Raw genomic sequence first — 25,474 nt, forward strand, 5'->3', positions numbered from 1 at the left:
CAGGAAGGGAGGAAGGAAGACAGGAAGACAGGAAGAAAAAGAAAGAAAGACAAACTTCATATAACAGGGATGTGCAGTTTCATGCCCATCTTTCCCTCAGTCTAATTGGAAATACTTCTTTTATTTGTTATTTATTAAGTTTATAATATTTTTTGAAAAGTCCTTTGCAGGGGGCAGCTGGGTAGCTCAGTGGCGGGAGAGCCAGGCCTAGAGATGGGAGATCCTGGGTTCAAATCTGGCCTCAGACACTTCTTAGCTGTGTGACCCTGGGCAAGTCACTTAATCCCAGTTGCCTAGCCCTTACCGTTCTTCTGTCTTGGAACTGATACACAGTATTGGTTCTAAGATGGAAGGTAGGGGTTTAAAAAAAGTCCTTTGCAACTGTAAAACCCTAAACATCATATTACATTATCTATCAACGCCTTATTATCATGGCATTCTGTTATTCTCAGCCCTCTTGTGTTTTCATTATAAAAAGAAAAATTGACTCCATCTCAACTGACAGGAAATGGCCAGTTATCCCACGGATATACACTGGTGAGACCTGAAACTCTGAGCCGACGATGGGGGGAAGATGTGAGCGCTATTACCTCATGTAACCTAACGAAAAAGGAAAACAAGACAGGAAATGAGCTTACTGAAATTTCGGCAAGAGTCTCAGTTTAGCGAGATCATTCTAAGAGAATTTAAAGACAAAATGGAAAGGACGATAAACGAAGAAATGTGGGGATTCTGTCAACGTTTCTACAACAAAAATATTTCCTTAATGATAAGAATAATAGCTGATAAGCTGAATGCCATTTTGAAGTCTTCTGTGTTATAAAACAGACCATAGAACACCAGAGCTAGAAGGGCCCTTAAAGCACAGATGACCAGAGCTGAGGAAGGCCCTTGCAATATAGGCTCCATGACTTACATACATTTTATGTGTAGCATATAGGTCTTTCTGTGGGTATTTATGAAGTCTCATCATTATTATCATTCCCATTTTACAGATGAGGAAAGTAAGTACAGAGGGATCAAATGACTTGCCCGTGGGATCCCTCAAAATCATCATAATCTAGGACAGAAGATGTACCTCCCGTGGATGCTACTGTCTCAGTTCCCCGTGTGTTACAAGAGAAAACAGACAGGCACCAACAAAAACAAAGTGGAGGAGAACAGCTGAACCAGACCAGGTATTCACAGGAGAAATCTGTCCTGTATGTGACGAAATTCTGAGGGCATTAAATTATAAAATCTCAAGATTTCTGAAAATGAGTTGAAGGGCTATAGGATGGCTGAAAAGAGGCAGCCGCAGGGACATCAGTAATTTCCAACTCATGAAAACTGTTTTACCTCCCTCAAGTTCTCAGCTAGTAAAGTGGCTGAGGGTAGCTTGAGGAAAATAGGAGGTAGCAACAGGCAAGGTTTTGCAAACAGCATTAAGCATATTGCTTATTAGGAATAAGTAAGAGCAATGTCATTAATTAGTAAGAAGCGTTATTAAGCACTAGTGTATTGGAGGCACGTGTTCTATAACAGCCTATGTTTGTATAGTCCCAAAATTCACTTTAAAAAAAAATGGTGGAAAGGGACAGCTGGGTAGCTCAGTGGATTGAGAGTCAGGCCTAGAGATGGGAGGTCCTGGGTTCAAACCCGGCCTCAGCCACTTCCCAGCTGTGTGACCCTGGGCAAGTCACTTGACCCCCATGGCCCACCCTTACCACTCTTCCACCTAGGAGCCAATACACAGAAGTTAAGGGTTTAAATTTTTTTTTTTTTTAGTGGTGGAAAATATTCTATTTGACTTGGCCTCCTTTTTGAATATGAATAAAACATTTCATTTGGCAATTAATGAACAAGAATTTATTACAGACCTACTATGTGCCAGATCCGTGCTAAGTACTGCGGGTACACAGAAATAGAAAGGGATCGTTCCCTGTCCTAAAGAGATTTATATTCTATCAGGGGAGATGGCACGTACGATAAGGCAAAATTTATCCTCCGAGGATCTCTCTATCTCCCGTTCATCTGTACAGATTTATTTTTCAAACTTCAAAGTGTCCTCGTAATGGCAGCTGTTATTACAACCCACCGCTTTCCCACACTACCTCTAAAAATCTCCTGGGGCGGTCGAATTAAAAGCCTAGGACAGGGAACTTCAGGGAGATTGTCAGGGCTCCTCCTGTTCTCCCCCCTTCTTCTTCGTCTCCATAAGGCCAGGAGATGGTGTTGACCTACAGATTTTGTGGTTTAGGGAGTCTAATGAGTAGGTACTTGTTATTGCTCAAACTAAGAGCATTTATTTAATGCCTACTATGAGCCTGGTACATTGCCTAGAACCCTAGACTTGGATTCAAGTATCCTCTCTGAAACATCCTAGCTGCATTACCTTGAGCAAGTCATTAACCTCTCGGTACCCTTGTCCTCTACTTGTAAACTATGAAATGTAGAGCAGGGGTAGAAAGAGTTCCCACTGGTTATTCTCTATGTCAAGTTCGGTCCAAAAATCCAGTGTATTCTGAGGATACAAAGATGAATGAAATAAGACCTTAAAAAAGATTTAGAGCTAGAAGAAACTTTTGGGGTCGTTTAATCCAACTCCTTCATTCTTTTACAAATAAGGAAACCGAGGCACAGAATAACATGCCCAATGGTAGACAAGTAATAGGAGGCAAAGCAAGCCAAGTGGTTGGTGTGAAATGTCTTTGCTCCTTCTCTGTTCTTCTTGAGCCTGATTGCCAGTAGATGACTGCCTGCCTGCCTGCCTGCCTGCCTGCCTCCACAGGTTTCCCAGCTTCCCCTCTGCCAGGTTCAGGGCTACCGTTCAGAATCACACACTGTGCCAAGACTTGCCACTGAAAAACATTTCCAGCTAACTAATCAGGACCTTGGCTCACTTAGAAAGACTTTCGTCAGGGTAGGCGCTTCGTCTGTTTGTTCAGTGTGGAACTGATGGGTCTGGGAGTTCACTGATGGAGGAGGTGGGCGAAGGAAGGCAGCTCTCTCCCTCCAGCTATGCAAATAAAAACCCAGTCATGGTTGCTCCTTCTGGGTGCTTCTGGTCCCATTACTCTATTAACTACTCCACCAGGATGATTGTGAGTATGTGTGTACGTTGATGGTGTGGGTAATGGGTGGGCAGCCCACCCAATATGCTCAGGAATTTTTTCTCCAGGCCACAACATTATATGGCTTTTAATGTATCCTGGGGGCAGTTAGAGGACTCAGTGGATATCGTACCATGTCGGGAATCAAAAAGACTCCTTTTCCCAAGTTCAAATCTAGCCTCAGATGCTTACTAGCTACGTCCCTGGACAAGTCACTTCAACCTCTTTGCCTCAGTTTTCTCATTTATAAAGTGAGCTAGAGAAGGAAATGGCGAACCACCCCAATATCATTATTTATTTATTATTTTTGTCATCATGCAAAATGCACTTCCATATTGGCCATTGTTGGAAGAGCAAACTCATACAAGACCCAAAGCCCAGAATCAAAACCGAAATGCGCTGATGGGAAAGACAATTCCAACAGTTCTCTCTCTGGAGGTGGAGAGCATTCCCCATCATAAAACTTCCAGGATTGTCCCAGATCATCGCACTGCAGAGAGAAGCCCAGTTTTCATAGATAATCATTGTACAAAATTGCTGTTGTGTGCAGGGTTCTCCCAGTTCTGATTATTTCCCTCTGCATCAGTTCATGCAGATCTTCACACCTTTTCCTGAAATCATTTTGTTTATCATTTCTTATAGTACAATAGTATTCCGTCACCAATATGTGCCGCAATTTGTTCAGCCATTCCCCAACTGATGGGCTTTCCTTCAATTTTCCGATTCTTTGCCCCCTGGGAACTCCTTCAGATGAACCCAAATGCAGATCATTATGGCTCTTGTTTATAGAAAAATACTACTTCTCTTATAGAAAAAATCCATTAAATTCTTGTGATTTCTAGTGTTAACAAGACAAGGTATTGTATCTTGTTAAAAGCTTTTTCTGCATCTGTTGATATAATGCAATCTTTTCGTCATTGCTCTTGTTATTAATATTGTCACTTATCTTTATAGTTTTCCTAACATTGAACTAGCCCCTTCATTCACAATATACATTCAAGCTGGGCATAGTATATAATCTTTATATACTTTTCTGAAGTCTCCTGTTAACAATTTTATTTAAAAGTTTGACATTCAGGGGCAGCTGGGTAACTCAGTGGATGGAGAGCCAGGCCTAGAGTCAGGAGGTCCTGGGTTCAAATCTGACCTCAGTCACTTCCCAGCCATGTGACCCTGGGCAAGTCACTTGATCCCCATTGCCCACCCTGACCACTCTTCCACCAAGGAGCCAATACACAGTATTGACTCCAAGACGGAAGGTAAGGGTTAAAAAAAAAAAAAAGTCTGACATTGATTTTCATCGGGGATATTGGTCTATAGTTTTGTTTCTTTGTTTTGACTCTTATTGGTTTAGGTATCGAGACCATATTTATGTTCTAGAAGGAATTTGCTAAGATATCTTGTTTCCTTATATTTTCCAATTACTTTTGTGGTATTAGAATTAAATTATTTTTTAAATGTTTGGTAGAATTCACTTGTAAATTCATCTGGTCCTCAGGTTCTTTTTTCCCTTTAGGGTAACTCATTTATAGCTTGTTCAACTGATTTTTGGAAGATCACATTATTTAATCCTTCTGTTTCTCATTCTGTTAATCTGGATATTTTATATTTTTAAAAATACTCATCCATTTCACTTAGGTAATTTTATTGATATATAATTGGGTGAAATAGTTTCTAATAACTTCTTTTATTTCTTCAATGATGGTGAATTTACAATTTAATTATTACCGATAACTTGGTTCTCTTCTTTTTTAAAAACATCAAATCTCATAGCATCTTATCTATTTTGTTGTTGCTGATTTTAATAACTCCTAGATTTATTATTTCAGTGGCTTTTGGGGGAGAGCTTTCAATTTTGCTAATCTCATCTTTAATTTTCAGGATTTCTAGTTGTTGTTTAATTTAGATTTTTAAAAATTTGTTGATTTTCTAGTTTTGTTTTGCTTTGGTTTTTAGTTTCACTGATCTGTTCTTTCTCTCTTATTGAAAGTTTTTTGAGATATGAAATTCCTCCTAAGAATTATTTTGATGAGAGCCCCAAAATTTCAGGTTTCCTTGTTGTCATTATCTTTAGTTAAGCTATCATTTTGAGAAATGATTTGTTCATTGACCAACCCATTCTTTAGGATTAGATCATTTATTTGCCAATTAATTCTTAATAATTTCTTCAGTGAACCTTTATTGAATATAATTTTTATTGTACAGTCATATATCAAATATGTGCTTAATATTTCCATTCTTCTGTATCTATTGGTTAGGCTTTTATGACCTAATACATAGTCAAATTTTGTTCACATGCTATACATACATGAAAATTATGTATAATTCTTTATATTTCCTTTTAATATTTCTGGGAGGCTTGTTATTTTCTAAATTTTCTAAATTTCTATTCAGTTCCTTCTTGGTTATTTTTTAATTTAATTTATTAATGTTTAAAAGGGATAAGTTGAAATCTCCCATGATTATTGTTTTGCTCTCTATTTATTCTGTAATTCATTTAATTTTTCCTTGAAACCCTTACACTCTGCCTTAATATCAACTCAAAGATAGAAGGGCAAAGGCTAGACAAACAGGGTTGAGTGACTTGCCCAGGGCCACATAGCTAGGAAGTGTCTGAAATCAAATCTGAACCCAAGACTTCTCAATTCCAGGCCTGGTGCTCTGATTCATTCTACAAACTTTGTAAGTCTTCTATTTAGATCTCCTGATTATACAAAACTTTTCCTTTCATATATGCAAAATTTCCCCTTTTCCTTTCTCTCTTCCCTTTCCATTCTTCTTTTAAGATCATCAAAACACAACAAAGCCACTCCTACATCCATATTATTAGACTTTATGACTCCTGTTATCAGTAGGATTCTGAGAGGACACATATCATCTCCTTATATTAGACAATAAATAACTTTTTTCCTTGTTTAATCCTTTATGATTTCTTGCCTGTTTAAAAACCTTTTTGTGCTTCTCCTTCCTTGATGTACAGCCCTGGTGTTCTTTCAGTCCACCTTATACAACACATTGAATACAAATATTTTGGGTATCAAAGATGATCATTGGGTCATGAAATGTGAGCTCCATTGTCATCCATGGTGAAATCAAATCGTTATGGAAATATTTCTAGATACATTTCTTTCACATTGAATTGTTGTCCTACTTCAATTTCATCCAGAAATGAATGGTTCGTGTAAGCACCTTGAGAGAAATTGTTTAATTTTTGTCTTTGTGTCTTCAGCATCGAACACGATACGGACATATTAGTAGATGCTAAATAATTGCTCATGGAGTAGAACTGAATACAATCTATAAATATTCTTGGGATGATTTGGCTTGGTTGAGCCTTGCCCCAATCTTCTTTGAAGGCTCATTTTCACTTTCAATGCTTTTCAATGTTTTGGAAGCAAAATTCCTCATAATTTTCCAACCTCCTCATTCTTAAGATTTTGTACATGAGCATTATTATAAGCTAATGTTGCCCTTGGCTTACTCCTGTATCAAATGTTTGCTGATAAAAGTACTTTCTGGTCTCTCTAGGTCTTATCACTGTGGAAGCTGCTTCATGTCAATGAACCTCTATGAAATGGTGGTAGTCGGTTTCAATGTATTTATCTGTGTCCATGTCCTACTTTTCAAGTGATTTGGTTGGAGATATTTCAACTGCAAGCAATCTCTTGTTACCTTTATCCTTTCTTCTGATTTGGTATTGGTTTCGACCCTTCTCTCACAATTCAATGATCTGATTAACCAGATGGCATATTCTGAAATAACTCCTACATCAATTCTTATCTAAGATAACTGATTATTTGATTGTGTAATGATGTCGTTTGGCTTTTGCCATGTTTAGAACTTCCTGATTCTTCTTAAAGAACTGATTTTGGTATAAAAATATGATTATAAACAGGAGGTATGGTTGTAAATGTTTAACAACCAGCTCTTTGGCAGAAAAAAGGTAGTCATGAATGACTTTTAAATCCAATCTGCATTCTTATTTCCTCCATCACTTTCTTAAGTCTACATAATCAATAGAACAACAAATCACACTTGGATTTGTAGCCTCTGCCAGTTTTGGAAGTTTAAATATTTACCCTGAAAACTTTTTTTAAATTTTTTAAAATTTTAATTTAAATATTTTAATTTTAATATTGATTAATTAAGAACACTTTTCCATGACATGATTCATGTTCTTTCCCTCCCTTCCTCCCACCCCCCCTCCCATGGCCAATGTGGAATTCCACTGGATTTTATTTGTGTCATTGATCAAGACGTATTTCCAGTATCAAAGATGAAAAGGGAGACCTCACCTCTAATGAAGGGGAAATTAAGGCAATCATTAAAAACTCTTTTGCCCAATTATATGGCAATAAATATAGCAATCTAGGAGATATGGATGAATATTTACAAAAATACAAATCGCCTAGATTAATAGTAGAAGAAATAGAATACCTAAATAATCCCATATCAGAAAAAGAAATTGAACAAACCATCAAAGAACTCCCTAAGAAAAAATCGCCAGGGCCTGATGGATTCACAAGTGAATTCTATCAGACATTCAAAGAGCAACTAATCCCAATACTATACAAATTATTTGATATAATAAGCAAAGAAGGAGTCCTACCAAATTCCTTTTATGACACAAATATGGTACTGATTCCAAAGCCAGGGAGATCAAAAACAGAGAAAGAAAACTATAGACCAATCTCCCTAATGAACATAGATGCAAAAACCTTAAATAGAACACTAGCAAAGAGACTCCAGCAAGTGATCAAGAGGATCATCCACCATGATCAGGTGAGATTTATACCAGGAATGCAAGGTTGGTTCAAAATTAGGAAAACCATCCACATAATTGACCATATCAACAATCTAACAAACAAAAATCACATGATTATCTCAATAAATGCTGAAAAGGCCTTTGACAAAATACAGCATCCATTCCTATTGAAAACCCTGGAAAGTATAGGAATAGAAGGACCTTTCCTAAAAATAATAAACAGTATATACCTAAAACCATCATCAAGCATCATTTGCAATGGGGATAAATTAGAAGCCTTTCCAATAAGATCAGGCATGAAACAAGGATGCCCATTATCACCTCTATTATTTAACAATGTACTAGAAACACTAGCAGTAGCAATTAGAGAAGAAAAAGAAATTGAAGGTATCAAAATAGGCAATGAGGAGACTAAACTATCACTCTTTGCAGATGATATGATGATCTACTTAAAAAATCCTAGAGAAGCAACTAAGAAGCTTGTAGAAATAATCAACAACTTTAGCAAAGTTGCAGGATACAAAATAAATGCACATAAATCATCAGCATTTCTATATATTTCCAACACAGTAGAGCAGCAAGAGGTAGAAAGAGAAACACCATTCAAAATCACCCTAGACAATATAAAATACTTAGGAATCTATCTACCAAAACAAACACAGCAATTATACGAAAACAACTACAAAACACCTTCCAAACAAATAAAACTAGATCTAAACAATTGGAAAAACATTGATTGCTCATGGGTAGGATGAGCTAACATAATAAAAATGACCATTCTACCCAAATTAATTTACCTATTTAGTGCCATACCTATCAAACTACCAAAAAACTTCTTTACTGAATTAGGAAAAACTATAACAAAGTTCATTTGGAATAACAAAAGATCAAGAATATCAAGGAAAATAATAAAAAAAAATGTGAAGGAAGGGGGCCTAGCAGTATCAGATATTAAACTATACTATAAAGCAGCAGTTGTCAAAATGATATGATACTGGCTAAGAGACAGAAGGGAGGATCAGTGGAATAGACTTGGGGTAAATGACATCAGCAAGACAGTGTATGATAAACCCAAAGAGCCCAACTTTTGGGACATGAATCCATTATTTGACAAAAACTGCTGGGAAATTTGGAAAACAATATGGGAGAGATTAGGTCTAGATCAACATCTCACACCCTACACCAAGATAAATTCAGAATGGGTGAATGACTTGAATATAAAGAGGGAAACTATAAATAAGCTACGTGAACATAGACTGGTTTACTTGTCAGATCTCTGGGAAAGGAAAGATTTTAAAACCAAGCAAGAGTTAGAGAAAATTACAAAATGTAAATTAAATGGTTTTGATTATATCAAACTAAAAAGCTTTTGTACAAACAAAAACAATGCAGCCAAAATCGGAAGAGAAACAACAAATTGGGGAAAAAATCTTTATAACAAAAAACTCTGACAGGGATCTAATTACTCAAATATACAAGGAGTTAAATCAATTGTATAAAAAATCAAGCCATTCCCCAATTGATGAATGGGCAAGAGACATGAATAGGCAATTTTCAGGTAAAGAAATCAAAAGAATCAATAAGCACATGAGAAAGTGTTCTAAATCTCTAATAATTAGAGAAATGCAAATCAAAACAACTCTGAGGTATCATCTCACACCTAGCAGATTGGCTAAAATGAAAGAAGGGGAGAGTAATGAATGTTGGAGGGGATGTGGCAAAACTGGGACATTAATGCATTGCTGGTGAAGTTGTGAACTGATCCAACCATTCTGGCTGGCAATTTGGAACTATGCTCAAAGGGCTATAAAAGAATGTCTGCCCTTTGATCCAGCCATACCATTGTTGGGTTTGTACCCCAAAGAGATCATAGGTAAACAGACTTGTACGAAAATATTCATAGCCATGCTTTTTATGGTGGCAAAAAACTGGAAAAGGAGGGTATGTCCTTCAATTGGGGAATGGCTGAACAAATTGTGGTATATGCTGGTGATGGAATACTACTGTGCTCAAAGGAATAATAAACTGGAGGAATTCCATGTGAACTGGAACAACCTCCAGGAATTGATGCAGAGTGAAAGGAGCAGAGCCAGAAGAACATTGTACACAGAGACTGATACACTGTGGTAAAATCAAATGTAATGGACTTCTATACTAGCAGCAAAGCAATGACACAGGACAGCTCTGAGGGATTTATGGTAAAGAATGCTACCCACATTCAGAGGAAGAACTACAAGAGTGGAAACAGAAGAAAAACAACTGCTTGAACACATGGGTTGAGGCAGACATGATTGGGGATGTCGACTTGAAACTACCACCCCAATGCAACTATCAACAATTTGGAAATAGGTCTTGATCAATGACACATGTTAAAACAAGTGGAAATACACATCAGCCATGGAGGGGAGGGGGAAGCCAGGGGGGGGTGAAGGGGAAAGTAAGAGCATGAATTATGTAACCATGTTAACTTTTCCAAAAAATAAATACTAAAATTATGTTTAAAAAATTACTGAAAAGACAATTTTAGGGAAATCATAAAAAGATTTATGTGAATTGATATAGAGAAAGGGCAGTGAGCAGAACTAGTATGATTTGAAAAATAACAATAATATTGCCAAGATAAATAAATTTGAAAAATGTAAGAAAAAAAAGACCTATTTCCATATTATTGATATTTGCACTATCTCCTAAAAACTTAACAATCAGCTTTCCTAAGTCAACTCTAGCACACTCTTTGACTATTGACTATTGACACCCTGGGCTTCTTTGATTCATCTCTGAGCCATATTTTCTAAGACTAATTCCTGGTTATAACCATATGTCATAGCTACAGCCACACATATACAGTTAAAGTCACTCGGCTACTTTGTGTACATGGCTATACTTCATTTTTTACTTTGTTTTGAAATCACTTGTTCCTAGATCTGGTTTTGCTCATGGGAAACTTCAGTTCAGATCAGGTCTATAGAATGGGTGTGGGGGGAAGTATGCCCTGAAATTAAGCACTTTTGTTCCTATGAATCAACAAATATTTTTTCATTAATTAATTGATTAATTTTGTTTAGAATCTTTTTCCATGGTTACATGATTCATGGTTTTTCCCTCTCCTCCTCCCTTCCCCACTCCTGTATCCAATGAGCAATTCCACAGGGTTTTGCATGTGTCATTGATCAAGACCTATTTCCATATTATTAATATTTGCACTGGAGTGATCATTCAAAGTCTACAACCCCAATCATATACCCATTGACCCATGTGATCAAGCAGTTGTTTTTCTTCTGTGTTTCTGCTCCCACAGTTCTTTCTCTGGATGTGGCTAGCGTTCTTTCTCAAAAGTCTCTTGGAATTGTCCTCGATCATTGCAGTGCTGCTAGTAGAGAAGTCCATTACATTCGGCTGTGCCTTAATGTATCTATCTCTGTGTACAATGTTCTCCTGGTTCTGCTCCTTTTGCTATGCATCAGTTCCTGGAGGTTGTTCCAGTTCACATGAATCAACAAATATTTATTAAGCACCTATCAGATGCTAGCAATGTGCTAGTCACAGAATTCTGTATAAGTGGAAATTCTGTACCTTTGAATTTTGTTACCCAGAATTCCTTTAGTATTTCCTAGAATTCCTTTTAATCTCTCTCTCTTTTTTTAAACCCTTAACTTCTGTGTATTGGCTCCTTGGTGGAAGAGTGGTAAGGGTGGGCCATGGGGGTCAAGTGACTTGCCCAGGGTCACCCAGCTGGGAAGTGTCTGAGGCCAGATTTGAACCTAGGACCCTTTTAATCTCTCCACCACATTGCATGGTCACATTTTGTATATAGTTGGCTGTAACTCCACCTCTTACTCTCTCTTTTCCTATGTATGCAGCTGGGAAAGCCGGCTTTTTACTCTAGCTTTTTTATTTTAGTTATTATTAATAAATATTATTTAATATAACACTTAGAATATCAGATATGAATTTTGCTTCTCACAATTGTCACTAAGTAACTGTGAAATGGGCACGTGCTTTCACCTGGTCTGAGTTTCCTACTTCTGTAAAAAATATCTCCAGTTCCTTCTAGCTCTGACGTCGTAGGTCCTTAGACCACAGCAATCACCCTTAGATTCTTTCGTTAGGAGACTCCAAGAGCCTGCTAAGGTTCCTGCTTCTTCCACACCTAGACCTCCAGGATCTTAGCAATCCCTAATGTCCCGGGATGAATTAAATAGGAGCAGTGACGTCAACAAGACAGATACTATTATTTCTCTCTTATAGATGAGGAAACTGAGGCCAAGGGATGTTATGACTCATGTGAAAATTCCTCACTTCCCCCTGAGTTATAGGTTTCTCCTCCAGGTAGCCTTCCCAGATGTTCTTAGAAGGATCCGATCTCTCTATTCTCTGAATAATGCTAATCATAGCTTGAATTCCTATAGAGCTTCATGGTTTCAAAACTTTACATGAATAATACATGATCAAATTGCCTGCCATGTCCAAGTGGGAGGAGGGAAGCGAGGGAGAGAGGTGGAGAGATCTTGTCATTTTGGAAAATGTCTGCTGCGAATGATTATTCCATTCCATAATTGGGAAAATACAGCATCTTTGAATCCGAAAAAGACAACTTTCCACGATTCTCTAACTCTATGCCATGTAATTCCGTTCAGCAGGTATTTCTCCAGGAACTCCTGGGGGCCAGCTGCTGGGCTGCCTGCCAGAAGGGACAAGAATGAAAAAAGCAGCTGCCCTCCAGGAACTTATATTGAAGCCTCCCCTCACCCTGGGAGGGAAGGAGCTACAAGTGTGATCTGTTTTATCGTTGAGGAAACTCAGCCTTGGAAACATGCCGCCAATAAATGTTTGAACCAGAACCGGACGACGCCTCACTCCTCCTTCTTCCCACTCCTTCACAGTAGGATGGTGTCTTTCCCATGATTCATCTGTATTCCAGTGGGGCAGGATTGCTGTTGTTTAGTCCTCTCTGAGGGTCAGAGATCCCATGGACCAACCAATACCGTCCGTGGCGTTTTCTTGGCAAAGATACTGGCGGTGATTCATTATTTTCTTCTCCAGTGGATTAAGGCAAAAAAGGTTAAGTAATTTGGTCAGGGTCACATAAATGGAAAGTGTCTGAGGCTAGATTTGAACTCAGCTCTTCCTGACTCCAGTCTTGGTTCTCCATCCACTGAGCTTCCTCCTATTGGGCAAGATAGTGGTGGTGGTTGGTGTCCTTGAAGAGGACCAAAATGTTGAATATGTTGAGGTCAATGTGTAGTGTGTAAATGTGTCCAGCTGTGGCTGAGCAGACTGATAGGAACTCCGGTTGGGCACAAACAGCCCGTGTGGCCATTTGGGATGGAGGCGTCTCCAAATTTGCGCATCTCCTGTTTCTCTTAAGCGATTGCAATTCTGCTTTGCTCAGAGAGCCCAGCGCCTTCTGGTGCCAGTGTCTTGTTTTCTTTCCCTCCCCGCCCCTCCCAGAGCCGACAAGCAATTCCACTGGGTTGTACAAATGTTGTCATTTCTTCAACACATATTTGTTGATGGATTGATGAATCTAAAGATTTTACAACCATTACAGATGACCAGCCCCACTCCTCTAGCCCACAGATTGGACTAGGCTAGCCTAGGCAGTCGTCTTTGAAAATGAAGTATTTTGGGGGCAGCTGGGTAGCTCAGTGGATTGAGAGTCAGGCCTAGAGACAGGAGGTCCTAGGTTCAAATCTGACCTCAGACACTTCCCAGCTGTGTGACCCTGGACAAGTCACTTGACCCCCATGGCCCACCCTTACCACTCTTCCACCAAGGAGCCAATACACAGAAGTTAAAGGTTTAAAAAAAAAGAAAATGAAATATTTTACTAAATCCTTTTTCATATTGCTGTAAATTCCTAATGATTCTCTCTCTTCCTATGCCCCTAGAATATGCTCTTAAAAGACAGTTGAACAAAACAAATGAAGATATTGGCTCTGTCTCAGGTACCTTACTTTGATCATTTATTTATTCCTCTTCTTATCATCGGGCAGCTAGGTGGTACAGAGGATAGAGTGCTTGACTGGGAGTCACGAAGACCTGAATTCCTGTTCCAACCATTCTGGATGGCAATTTGGAACTACGCCCAAAGAGCTCTAAAAGACTGTCTGCCCTTTGATCCAGCCATAGCACTGCTGGGTTTATACCCCAAAGAGATAATGGGGAAAAGACTTGTACAAAAATATTTATAGCTGTGCTCTTTGTGGTGACAAAAAACTGGAAAATGAGAGAATGTCTTTCAATTGGGGAATGGTATCTGCTGGTGATGAAATACTATTGTGCTCAAAGGAATAATAAACTGGAGGAATTCCATGTGAACTGGAATGACCTCCAGGAATTGATGCAGAGTGAAAGGCCCAGAACCAGGAGAATGTTGTAAACAGGGTCTGATACACTGTGATAAAATCGAATGTAATGAACTTCTCTACTAGCAGCAATGCAATGACCCAGGACAATTCTGAGGAACTTGTGAGAAAGAAAACTATCCACATCCAGAGAAAGAACTGTGGAAGTAGAAGCACAGAAGAAAAACATTTGCTTGATCACATGGTTCAATGGGATATGCCTGGGGATATAGACTCAAGATGATCACTCTATTACAAATATTAATAATATGGAAATATGTTTTGATCAATGATATATGTAAAAACCAGTGGAATTGCTCATTGGCTACAGGATAGGAGAGGGAGGAGAGGAGGGAAAGAACATGAATCATATAACCATGGAAAAAAATTCTAAATTAAACAAATAAATAAATAATTTAAAGGAATATCTTAATTCAAATCCAGCCTCTCACACTTACCAGCTGTGTGACCCTGGATAAGTCACTTAACTATGTTTACCTCAGTGTCCTAATCTGTAGAAATGAACTTGAGAAAGAAATGGCAAGCCACTCCAGTATCTTTGCCAAGGAAATCCTCAGTGGGGTCATGAAAAGTTGGACACTGAAACAACTCACCAGTGGCAACTACTTTATAGATAGGTAGGTTTAACCAATTGAATGAGTAAACTCACAGAGTAGTTATTAATGGAAAGGTCAATTTATTCCTATGTTTTTTAGGGTTTTTAACATTAATGAATGGTGTATTTTTAAAAATAATATTTTCCCTCCAATTACATGTAAAACAAATTTTTAACATTCTTTTTATTTCCAAATTCTCTCTTCCTCTCTTCTTCCCCTCTCCTGTTTTTGAGACGGTAAGCAATCTGACAGATGGAAAAGAATAGTATGTTTTTTAAAATTTATTTTGTATTCTATCTAGTCAAGTCAGACTAGCTGAAGCATTAAGGCACTCTGAGGGAGAGATAGGAGGTAGCATGTGTCAGGCAAGTCAAATCCCAACCACCACTTTGACCACCATTTTCCCTCACACCCTGATGGAGACAGCCCAAGACCCCAAGAGCCTTGGGGATAGCAGTGCCCTACAGAACTCCAGACATGCTTCTAGCCCAGCTTCCATAGCCATCACTGAGGAAAGAGATCACTGCAAAGAGAGGACCTGCTTTCTTCATCACTGCCAGCAACAACTGCTGACTGGATGCCATCAGTAGGCCACTAGCATGGAAGTCTAGGAAATGGCATCACCTCCCAGACCACAGGTCCTGCCTCCAGCCCAGCCCTCCTAGGCATTATCCAGGGAAGTAACTCCTGTGGACAGAGCTTAGCCCACTGCCTGGCCCATAGCAAGGGTTTATTGAATGTTTTGTTCTTTTTAAAATAGATGCATATCTATTTATTTTAAAATTCATTTTAATTTAATTTTCAGTTCCAAATTCTCTTCCCCCTCCCACAGCTGAGAAGGCAAGAAAAAAGTTATCATTACAAGCAAATGAAACATTTCTGCATTAGCTATGTTCTAAGGAGGGGAAGCAAGAAATGGAAGAAATGTTTCAATTCACACCCTTCCTTATCAGTTTGCTATCTGAAGATGAATAATAGGTTTCATTATGAGTCCTTTCGAATTGTGATGGATCATGATATTGATTAGTTACAAAGGTCCTTTGCAGTTGATTATGGTAACAATATTGCTGTTACTATATAGATTGTACTGGTTTTGCTGATTTTACTTTGTATCATTTTACACAAGTCTTCTCAGGATTTTCTGAAACTATCCTTTTCATCATTTCTCATAGCACAAGAGTATTCCATCATAATCATATACCATGATTTGTTCATCTATTCCTCAGTTGATGGATATTCCTTCAGTTTCTAATTTTATGCCAGCACAAAAAAGAACTGCTATTTATTGGTATATGTAGATCCTTTTCCTCTTTCTCTGATCTCTTTGGGGGTAGAAACCTAGAATTAGATCAAAGGGTATGAACAGTTAAATAGCTTTGGGGATACAGAAGGATTGGACTAGTTCACTAGTCCACCAATGGTGCATTAGTGTACCTGCTGTGGGAAACCACATCCTTTGTCATTTTCCCTTTTTGTCATAGTAACCAATATGTTAGGTGTAAAGTGGTACCTCAGAACCATTTTCATTTTCATTTCTCTAATTATTAGCAATTTAGAATATTTTTTAATATGGCTATCGATAAATGTGATTTCTTCCTTTGAAAATTATCTTTATTCCCTTTGACAATTTATCAACTGGAGAATGGGTTTTGTTCTTGTAAGTTTAGCTCAGTCCCCTATATATTTTAGAAATGGGACCTTTATCAGAGAAACCTACTAAAAGTTCTTGCTTTTCTTTTAATTTTAGCTTCATTGGTTTTGTTTATGTAAAAACATTTAGATTTTGTGATTTGGAAATTACCCATTTTACCTCTCTTTTCTTTAGTCATGTTCTTCTTTTTATTTCATTTATTTATTTATTTATTTATTTTTAAAATCCTTACCTTGGGTCATGGAATCAATAACATGTATTGGTTCCAACGCAGAAGAGTGGTAAAGGCTAGGCAATGGGGGTTAAGTGACTTACCCAGGGTCACACAGCTGAGAAGTATCTGAGGCCAGATTTGAACCTAGGACCTCTCATCTCTAGGCCTGGTTCTCAAACCACTGGGCCACTCAGCTGCTCCCAGTCATATTCTTCTGATCAATTAATTAATAAACATTTATTATTATATTACTTTTACTAAACTCATCTATGATCTGCCCATAGATCTCTTCCATGTTCTATTAATTTGCTTATAATATCCTCTTCAACATTTGTTTTCATTTGCTTCTGTATGTTGTATACCTTTTTGTTCCTCTGATCAAACCCTCTATTCCTTATACAACACCAGATTATTTTTTTATAGAGACATAAATATTCTTTATTTAGAGCTGTTTAAATATAACAAACATATAAGCAAAAAGAATACAAAGAATTCAAGACATTTTTGGAAAAGGTAGACTCTGGTCATTTTTAGAATAAGAACAATAAATAATATACATATGTCTCTGCTTCATATAGTAACTTTATAAAAATTTGCCAAGAATTAGGGCAAAGAGAAGTTGGCATATATTTTATTTTTTTAACTTCTGAGTTTTAAATTCTTTTTAAATTCAAAGATATTTTATTTTTCCAATTATATGTAATAACAATTTTCGACACACATTTCCCAAAATTATAAGATCCAAATTCTCTCCCTCTCTTTCCTCCCCCTCTTGGAGATGGTAAGCAATTTGATCTGGGTTATACACATATTATCATGTAAAATATACTTCCATATTAAGCACCAGATTTTGATGATTATAGCTTTGAAACATAGTTTGAGACCTGATACTGCTTGCTAGTCTCCTTTCCTTCCTGGTTGTTTTTTTTTGTTGTTTTTTTTTTATTAATTCCCTTTACATTCTCTAATTGTTTTTTCCTCCAGATGAATTTTATTGTGCTTTTTTTCCCTCTACTTTTGTAAAGTAATTCTTTGGTCATTTGATTGGGATGGCCCCAAGTAAGAAAAATCATTTGGGTCATTTTAACATATTTATTATATTGGCTTAGCCTATCCAGGAGTAATAAATACTTCTTTATTTATATGAAGAGTATTTTGTAACTGTGTTGATATAGTTCTTGTGTGTGTGTGTATGTATGTTGGCAGGCAGACTCCCAAGTATTTTAAATGGAATGATATTTTCTTTCTCTTTGTGCTGGATTTTGTCAATAATAATTATTTGTGTGAGTTTATTTAGTATCCTGCTACTTTGCTAAAGTTGTTAATTTTTTTTTACTAGTTTTTTAGTTGACTCTCTAAGGTTCTCTAAGTAAACCATCCTATCATCTGCTAAAAAGCGATAGTGTCGTTTCCTCATTCTCTGTGCTTATTCCTTTCACTTCTTTTTCTCATCCAATTACTATAGCTAGAAGAACATCTTAGAACAATCTTAAATAATAAAGGTGATAAGGAACACATTTATTTCACCTTTTATCTTACTGAAGAGGCTTCTAGCTTAACCCCATTACAGATAAAACTTGCTCTTGATTTTAGATAAATACTACTTATTGTTTTAAGGAGAACTCCACTTATTCTTTTACTTTCTAATATTTTTTATTAACTCTTACCTTCTGACTTAGAATCTATATTAAGTTTTGGTCTCAATGCAGAAGTGGAAAAGACTAGGCAATGGGGGTTAAGTGACTTGCCCAGAGTCACCCAACTAGGAAGTGTCTGAGGCAAGATTCGAATCCAGGACCCCCCACCTCCAAGCCTAGCTCTCTATTCACCAGCTGCTGCTTTTCTTAGTGTTGTTTTTTTTTTTTTTTAAACAGGAAGGGCTGTTGTATTTTGCCAAAATGTTTTTCTGCATCTATAGAAATAATATGATTTTTGTTATTTTTCTTAGTGATATCATCAATTATGCTTATAGTTTTCCTAATGCTGAACTAGCCCTACATTCCTGGTGTAAATACAGCCTGGTAAACATGCATGATATTTGTGATATATTGATGTAACATCCTGTTAATATTTTAAAATGTTGCATTAGTGTTCACTAAGGGAACTGGTTTATGGTTTTCTTTTTTTGTTTTAGCGTTCCCTGGTTTAGGTATTAAGACCTTTTTTGTGTCAAAGAAGGAATTTTGTGGGACTCCTATTTTTTCCAAACAATTTAGGTAGTACTGGAATTAATTGTTCTATAAATGTTTGGTAGAATTAATTTGTAAATCTATCTTATCATGGAGTTTTTTTTCTTAGAAAGTTTATTTAAGACTTGTTTGATTTCTTTTTAAAGATACATTATTTAAGTATTCTATTTTCTGTTCTGTTGATCCAGGCAATCTATATTTTAGGATAGTATGTTCCAAGGAATCAAAACCAAGCAGAATAGCAAATGCAAAATGGAGTTACCTAGAAAGTTAGGTCTGAGCTTTGTAAAAAGGAACATTTTTAGGAGGTTATTGCCCTAATCTCCAGATCTCTAATAAGAGGAGAGAGACAACTGAGGGAATTGAAAAGGTAACAAATATCAAAAACTGAGCCAACTAGCATAGTAAGGATGATCTGTTTCATTAAGGTTTTCAGTTTTATTGATATATAGTTAGACAAAATAACTCCTAATGGTTGCATTTATTTCTTTATCATTGGATATGAACACTTTTTAAATTTTTTTATATTGGTAATTTGATTTTCTGCTTCCTTTTTTTAAACCCTTACCTTCCGTCTTGGAATCGATTCTGTGTATTGGTTCCAAGGCAGAAAAGTGGTAAGGGCTAGGCAATGGGGGTTAAGTGACATGCCCAGGGTCACACAGCTGAGAAGTGTCTGAGGCCAGATTTGAACCTAAGACCTCCCGTCTCTAGGCCTGGCTCTCATTCCACTGAGCTACCCAGCTAGCTGCCCCCTTCTGCTTTCTTTTTAAAAAATCAAATTAACTAGTGGTTTATTTTCCTTTTTAAACTCAGATCTTAGTTAAATTAATTTGTCAATGTTTTTGTTTTTGTTTATACTTTCAGTTTTGTTGAGTTCTCCTTTGATTTTCAAGATTTCAATTTTAGGGTTTAATTGGGAATTCTTAATTCATCATTTTTCTAATTTTTAAAATTGTATGCCTAATTTACTGATCTGCCTTTTCTTTCTTTTACTGATATAAACATTTAGAGATATAAAACATCCCCCAAATAGTGCTTTGACTATAACCCACAAATTTCAGTGTTATCTCGTTTTTATTAAACTACATATTGTTTTTATGATATTTTTCTTTGACATCCCCATTCTTTAGGATTTTTTTTTTTGGTTATTGTTCAGTTGTTTCAGTTATCTTTGACTTTTCATGACCCCATTTAGGATTTTCTTGACAAAAATCCTAGAGCAATTTGGCATTTTCTTTTCCAGCTCATTTTCCAGATAAAGAAACAGAGACAAACAGGATGAAGTGACTTGCCCAGGGTCATGCAGTTTGTGCCTGCAGCCAGATTTGAACTCAGTCTTCCTGACTTCAGGCCCAGCACTCTATCTACTGTGCCAACCTTGCTATTTAGCTAATAGTTATTTAGTTTAAAATTAATTTTCTTCAAAGGCTCTTTATTTAGTGTAATTTTTACTATATTTGATCAGAAAAAGGTCAATATGTCTGCTTTTCTGATTTATTTTTCAGATTTTTTATGTTCTATAATACATGGTCAGTTTTTGTGAAGATCTCTTACAAAGCTGAGAAATAAGGATACTGTTTACTATTCCCATTCAATATTCTTCAGAGATCTATTATATTGAACTTTTCTAAAATTCTATTCATCTCTTTAACTTCTTTCTTTTTTAATATTTAGTTATATTTATCTAGGTCTGAAAGAAATAAATTGAAGCCCCCCACTATTATAGTTTTACTGTCAATTTCTTCCTATAACTTATTTAACTTTTCCTTTAAGATTTTAAATGCTATGCCATTTGATGATATATGTCTAGTATTGATATTAATTCATTATTTAAGGTACCTTTTAGTAAAATGGAATTTCTGTTTATTTCTTTTAATTCGGCCTATTTTTCCTTTTACTTTCAGATCATCACTGCCATATCTGACTTTCAACTAAAATACATATATGTAAATACATATATGTAAATATACACTATATATTTACATATATGTATTTCAACTAAAATACATATATGTAAATATATAATGTATAGTTTATCTCAAATATATATACATATATGTATACTTTTCTATCTCTAAAGCTTTCTGTTTCAAATATATTTCTTATAAATAATATATTGATGGATTCTGATTTCTAAAGCATTCTCATATTCTCCTATTTAATGGGTGAATTCATCCCATACACATTGACAGACATAAATGCTAACTGTGTATTTTCCTCCAACCTTTTCTATTATACTTATCCTCTTTTTCTTACCCAGTTCCTTCCTTAAGAGTCTGTTTTGCTTTTTACCTCTACTTCCTTTTACCTATCTTCCCTCTATTCTTTACCCTCTACCCTTTCTCTTAACTCCTTTCATTCCAACTTTCCTATTGAGTAAGATGAATTTTTGTACCTAAACTGTGTGTATGTACGTATGTGGTTATTTTTCCCTCCTTGAACCAATTTAAGTGAAAGCGAGATTCAAGTTTGGCCCACTCCCCTATTTGCCCCTCCACTGTATAAAGCCTTTGTTGTCACACCACATATATGTTAGATAATTTCCCCTATTCTTCCTCTCACTTACCTTCTCCCATTGTATTCCTCTTCCCTACTCTTTCATCCTTTTTCAGATTATCCAAACAAATCAAGCTCTCTGTCTAGTTGCATTCCCTCCAAGACACCTAGTGATGATCAAAAGTTCATATATTATTTCCTCATATAATAATGTAAACAGTTTAATCTTTAAACCATTCCCTTAAGATTTCTTGCTCATGTTTACATCATTATATTTCTCTTGAGTCCAGTGTTTGAACATCAATTTTCAATTCAGTTTTAGTCTTTTTATCAGGAATGCTTGAAAATTCTCTTTTTCATTTTCTGTTTTCCCCCATAGGATTATATTCAGTTTTTCTGGGTAGGTAATTCTTGGTTATAATACTAATTCCTTTACCTTCTAGAATCATATTCTAAGCCTCCTTTTTCTTTTAACGGTGGCTGCTAAATCCTGTGTGATGCTAACTTTGACTCAATGGTATTTGAATTATTTCTTTCTACCTTCTTTCAGTATTTTCTCCTACACCTAGGAGTTTTGGATTTTGACTACAGTATTCTTGGAAGTTTTTATTTTGTGATTTCTTTCAGAAGCTGACTAGTGGATTCTTTCAACTTCTGGTTTGCCCTCTAGTTCTAAGATATTTGGGCAGTTTTTCCTTATGATTTCCTCGAATATGATATCTACATTTCTTTTTTGGTCATGGCTTTCAGGTAGATCAATGACTCCTAAATCATGTCTCCTCAATGCGTCTTCCAGTTCAATTATCTTTTGTGTCAGTCAGTTCATACATCTTTTTTTCATTTTTTCAATCTTTTGATTTCATTTTATTATTTCTAGATGTCTCATGGAATTATTAGCTTCCATTTGTCCAATTCTAAATTTTAAGGAGTATATTCTCCAGTGAGGTTTTGTATCTCTTTTTTGCAAAGCTGATAATTCTTTTTTTTTTTTATCATTTTCTTGATTAGCTCTCATTTCTTTTCCCATTTTCTTTTACTACTAATCTTATTTGGTTTTTAAATTTTTTCTACCTTTCAATATTTTCCTTTAACTTTACTAGGAAATTTTATTGACCTTATAGCCAATCTCCATTTTTCTTGAAGTTGTTGTCTTCAGTGTTTGTCTTAAGCTTCCTTGTCATTCCTAGTAACTCTTTAGGATCAGGTTCTTTTTTTTTTATTTGCTTATTCCTTTAGCCTCCCTATTGACATTGAACTCAATGTTAGTGCTGTGTTAGATCACTTCTGGTATGTGATGGGTTTCCTGGTCCGAGTACCTGTCTTTATGTTTTTCTGCTGCTTTCCCAGCTCAGTCTGGGCCCTGTAGGTTTTCACAGCTTCCAAAGTGGTGTGATCAGGCCCTCCTGATCTGAACTCTACAAGTTCCTCATCTACTTTGGCTCTGTTGGGTTGGGTGTCACTGAGTTTCAGAAATCAGTCACCGTTAGCCCACCCAGAAGTTCTGTAGATTCAATTACTGAAAAGCTGCTGAGTTAAAAGGTTAGAACTGAGTTTCTGTTCTGCTCCTGTGGTCAGAACCACCTAGCTAAGTGCCTGGAACCTGTTTTATGCTCAGTACTTGACTAGAGCCCCATGCTTGTTTGTGGCTGCTACTCTCCAGCTTGGATCTATGATGTGGAACTGGGTATTGAGTGACAGAACTGCCAGATAGCACCCGTTCTTGCTCTCAGAACTCAGGGATCCTTTGGGATTTCTTTCTGTCCTCGTGCATCTCGCCCTGGTGCTCTCTTGGTTCCCTTTCCATCCCAGCGTCCTCAGATGCCTCTGTATTTTCTTAAGCTGCCCTGGGTGGGAGAGATGATTCACTTGGACTTTTTCTTAGCTCTCCTGATCACAATTCATTCTGGTGCCTGTTCCAGGTTCTTGTGGATGAAATGTGTTGGGAGAACTGGGCAAAGATGCTGACTCTCACATCAGCATCTTGACTGGTTCCCACTAACGCTTTAATCATGTGCTCATTCATCCTATATTAAGATTAGCATCTTATTATTTTTATTATTAATGTGATTTTTATGCCATTCATGAGATACCACATGGTACCTTGGAAAGGCTCTGGTAATGTCCTACCTCTGGTACAGACGGGCAAGCTGTCACTCAGTGTTCTAAGCATCTCTCAAAGGCCAGAAGTTACAGTGAATTTGCTGATCTGCATTGACAGAGGGAGGGCAGCTAAGTGGTATAGTAGAGAGAGCACCAGCCCTGGAATCATGAGGACCTGAGTTCAAATCCAGCCTCAGGTACTTTCTAGCTGTGTGACCTCAGAAGTCACTTCACCCTGTTTGCCTCAGTTTCCTCATCTAAAAAATGAGTCAGAGAAAAAAAAAATAACAAACCACTCTAGTATCTTTGCCTAGAAAACCCAAAATGGAGTCATGAACAGTTGCCCGAAGAGTTGGACATAACTAAACAACAATGACAATCGATAGAGGGAAGTTTCCACCTCAGTTTCCTATATCAATGAAATCATTGGTCCAGGCCTATCACAGGGATATTTATAGTTTTCCTAATATTGAGCCATGCTCACATTTCCATTATAAATTCAACCTGGTCAGAGAATATTATATTTTGAATTCAGCTCATAACAATTAGCCAAATGATAAAGCCCCTGATGCTTTGCAGGTATTCAAATTCTTACTTCTGAAAGTCATCACTGCGTTACCTATGGCAATGGACCCCTTTTCATTGGAAACATGCAACAATGCCACCATTTCTTGGAATGAATGATTGACACAAATAGAACTTCTCTGTTGATGTAACTTCTTTGCTGAGAGTCAATACATTTACATCAGTATTCATTAGTAATATTGCTTTCTCTAATTTACTTCTATCTCATTTGGGGAGCAGGAATATTTTTGTCCTACAGGAGTAGTTTTAATAATGTTTGCCAGGTGGGTATGTAACATAGGAATGAATTATTCTTTAAATATTTGCTAGGATTTGCCACAAGTTAATCCAAACCTTGGTTTTTTTTTTACCTTTGGAAGTTTATTTAGTTTTGGGATCTTCTTTTTGCAGAATTGGATGTTTAATTTCTTCATCTCTTGTCCTATGAATCGTCAAATAAAATGTTTTATAGTTTTGTGAATATTCATCCATTTCATTTGTTTTTGGTTTCCTTGACATATAATTAGGTTAATAGCTTTTAATCATTGTAAAATTTTTCTTTTCATTTTCATTTCTTTTCATTTGAATTCACCATTTTTTCTTTTTTTGTAATGAGATCTTGCTCTTTATTCTTTTTTTTCTTTTTATTTTGCTTTTCAATTAATGAACATTTATTTTCTTTCCTTCCCACTCTTCTCCCTTTGCAATGGAGGGGAAAAAAGAGAAAAATCAAATGTATTCAGTCTCGTCCAACCCTTTGTGACCCTATTTAGCATTTTCTTGGTAGAGATATTCAAGTGGTTTTAACATTCTTCATTTGACATACAAGGAAACTGAGGCAAATGGGATTAAGTGACTTGCCCAGAATCACACAGGTAGTAAGTATCTGAAGCCAGATTTGAACCCAGGAAGATGAGTTTTCCTGCCTCCAGGCCCAGGTTTCTATCCACTATACCACTTAACTTCCTTTTTAAATCCCTTCTTGAATGAGGGGACTTTAATTTTTGTCCTTTTATCCCTAGCATCTGGCACCGAGCATGATACTTAGCAGTCTTTAGAAAGGACTCATTGGCCAATTGATTGACTGTGATATTTCATGTTCTGTAGCCATGAACTCTTTATTCTTTTGAGCAAGTTAGCAAATGTTTCCTTTATCATGTTTCTATTTTTTATGCTTCTGGTTTTATCAACTCGGTTTTTCTTCCTTTCTTTCTTCCTTCCCTTCTCCTCCCTCCCTCTTTCCCTCTCTCTTTCTTTCTGTCTCCCTTTCTTTCTCTTTCTTTTTCTTCCTTCCTTCCTTCCTTCTTTCTTTCTTTCTTCCTTTCTTTCTTCCTTCCTTTCTCCTCCCTCCCTCCCTCTTTCCCTCTTTCTTTCTTTCTTTCTCCCTTTCTTTCTCTTTCTTTTTCTTCCTTCCTTCCTTCCTTCTTTCCTTCCTT

At 36.6% G+C, this 25,474-nt stretch overlaps 1 protein-coding gene across 1 annotated transcript in view; it reads right to left on the minus strand.

The window, feature by feature from the left end:
• Positions 1 to 25,474, minus strand: part of LOC123252762 (acyl-CoA (8-3)-desaturase-like) — a 60,070-nt gene that overhangs the window by 14,509 nt on the left and 20,087 nt on the right. The window lies entirely within an intron of this gene.

This window comes from Gracilinanus agilis, chromosome 6 (genome assembly GCF_016433145.1).
Source record: "Gracilinanus agilis isolate LMUSP501 chromosome 6, AgileGrace, whole genome shotgun sequence".
Lineage (NCBI taxonomy): Eukaryota > Metazoa > Chordata > Mammalia > Didelphimorphia > Didelphidae > Gracilinanus > Gracilinanus agilis.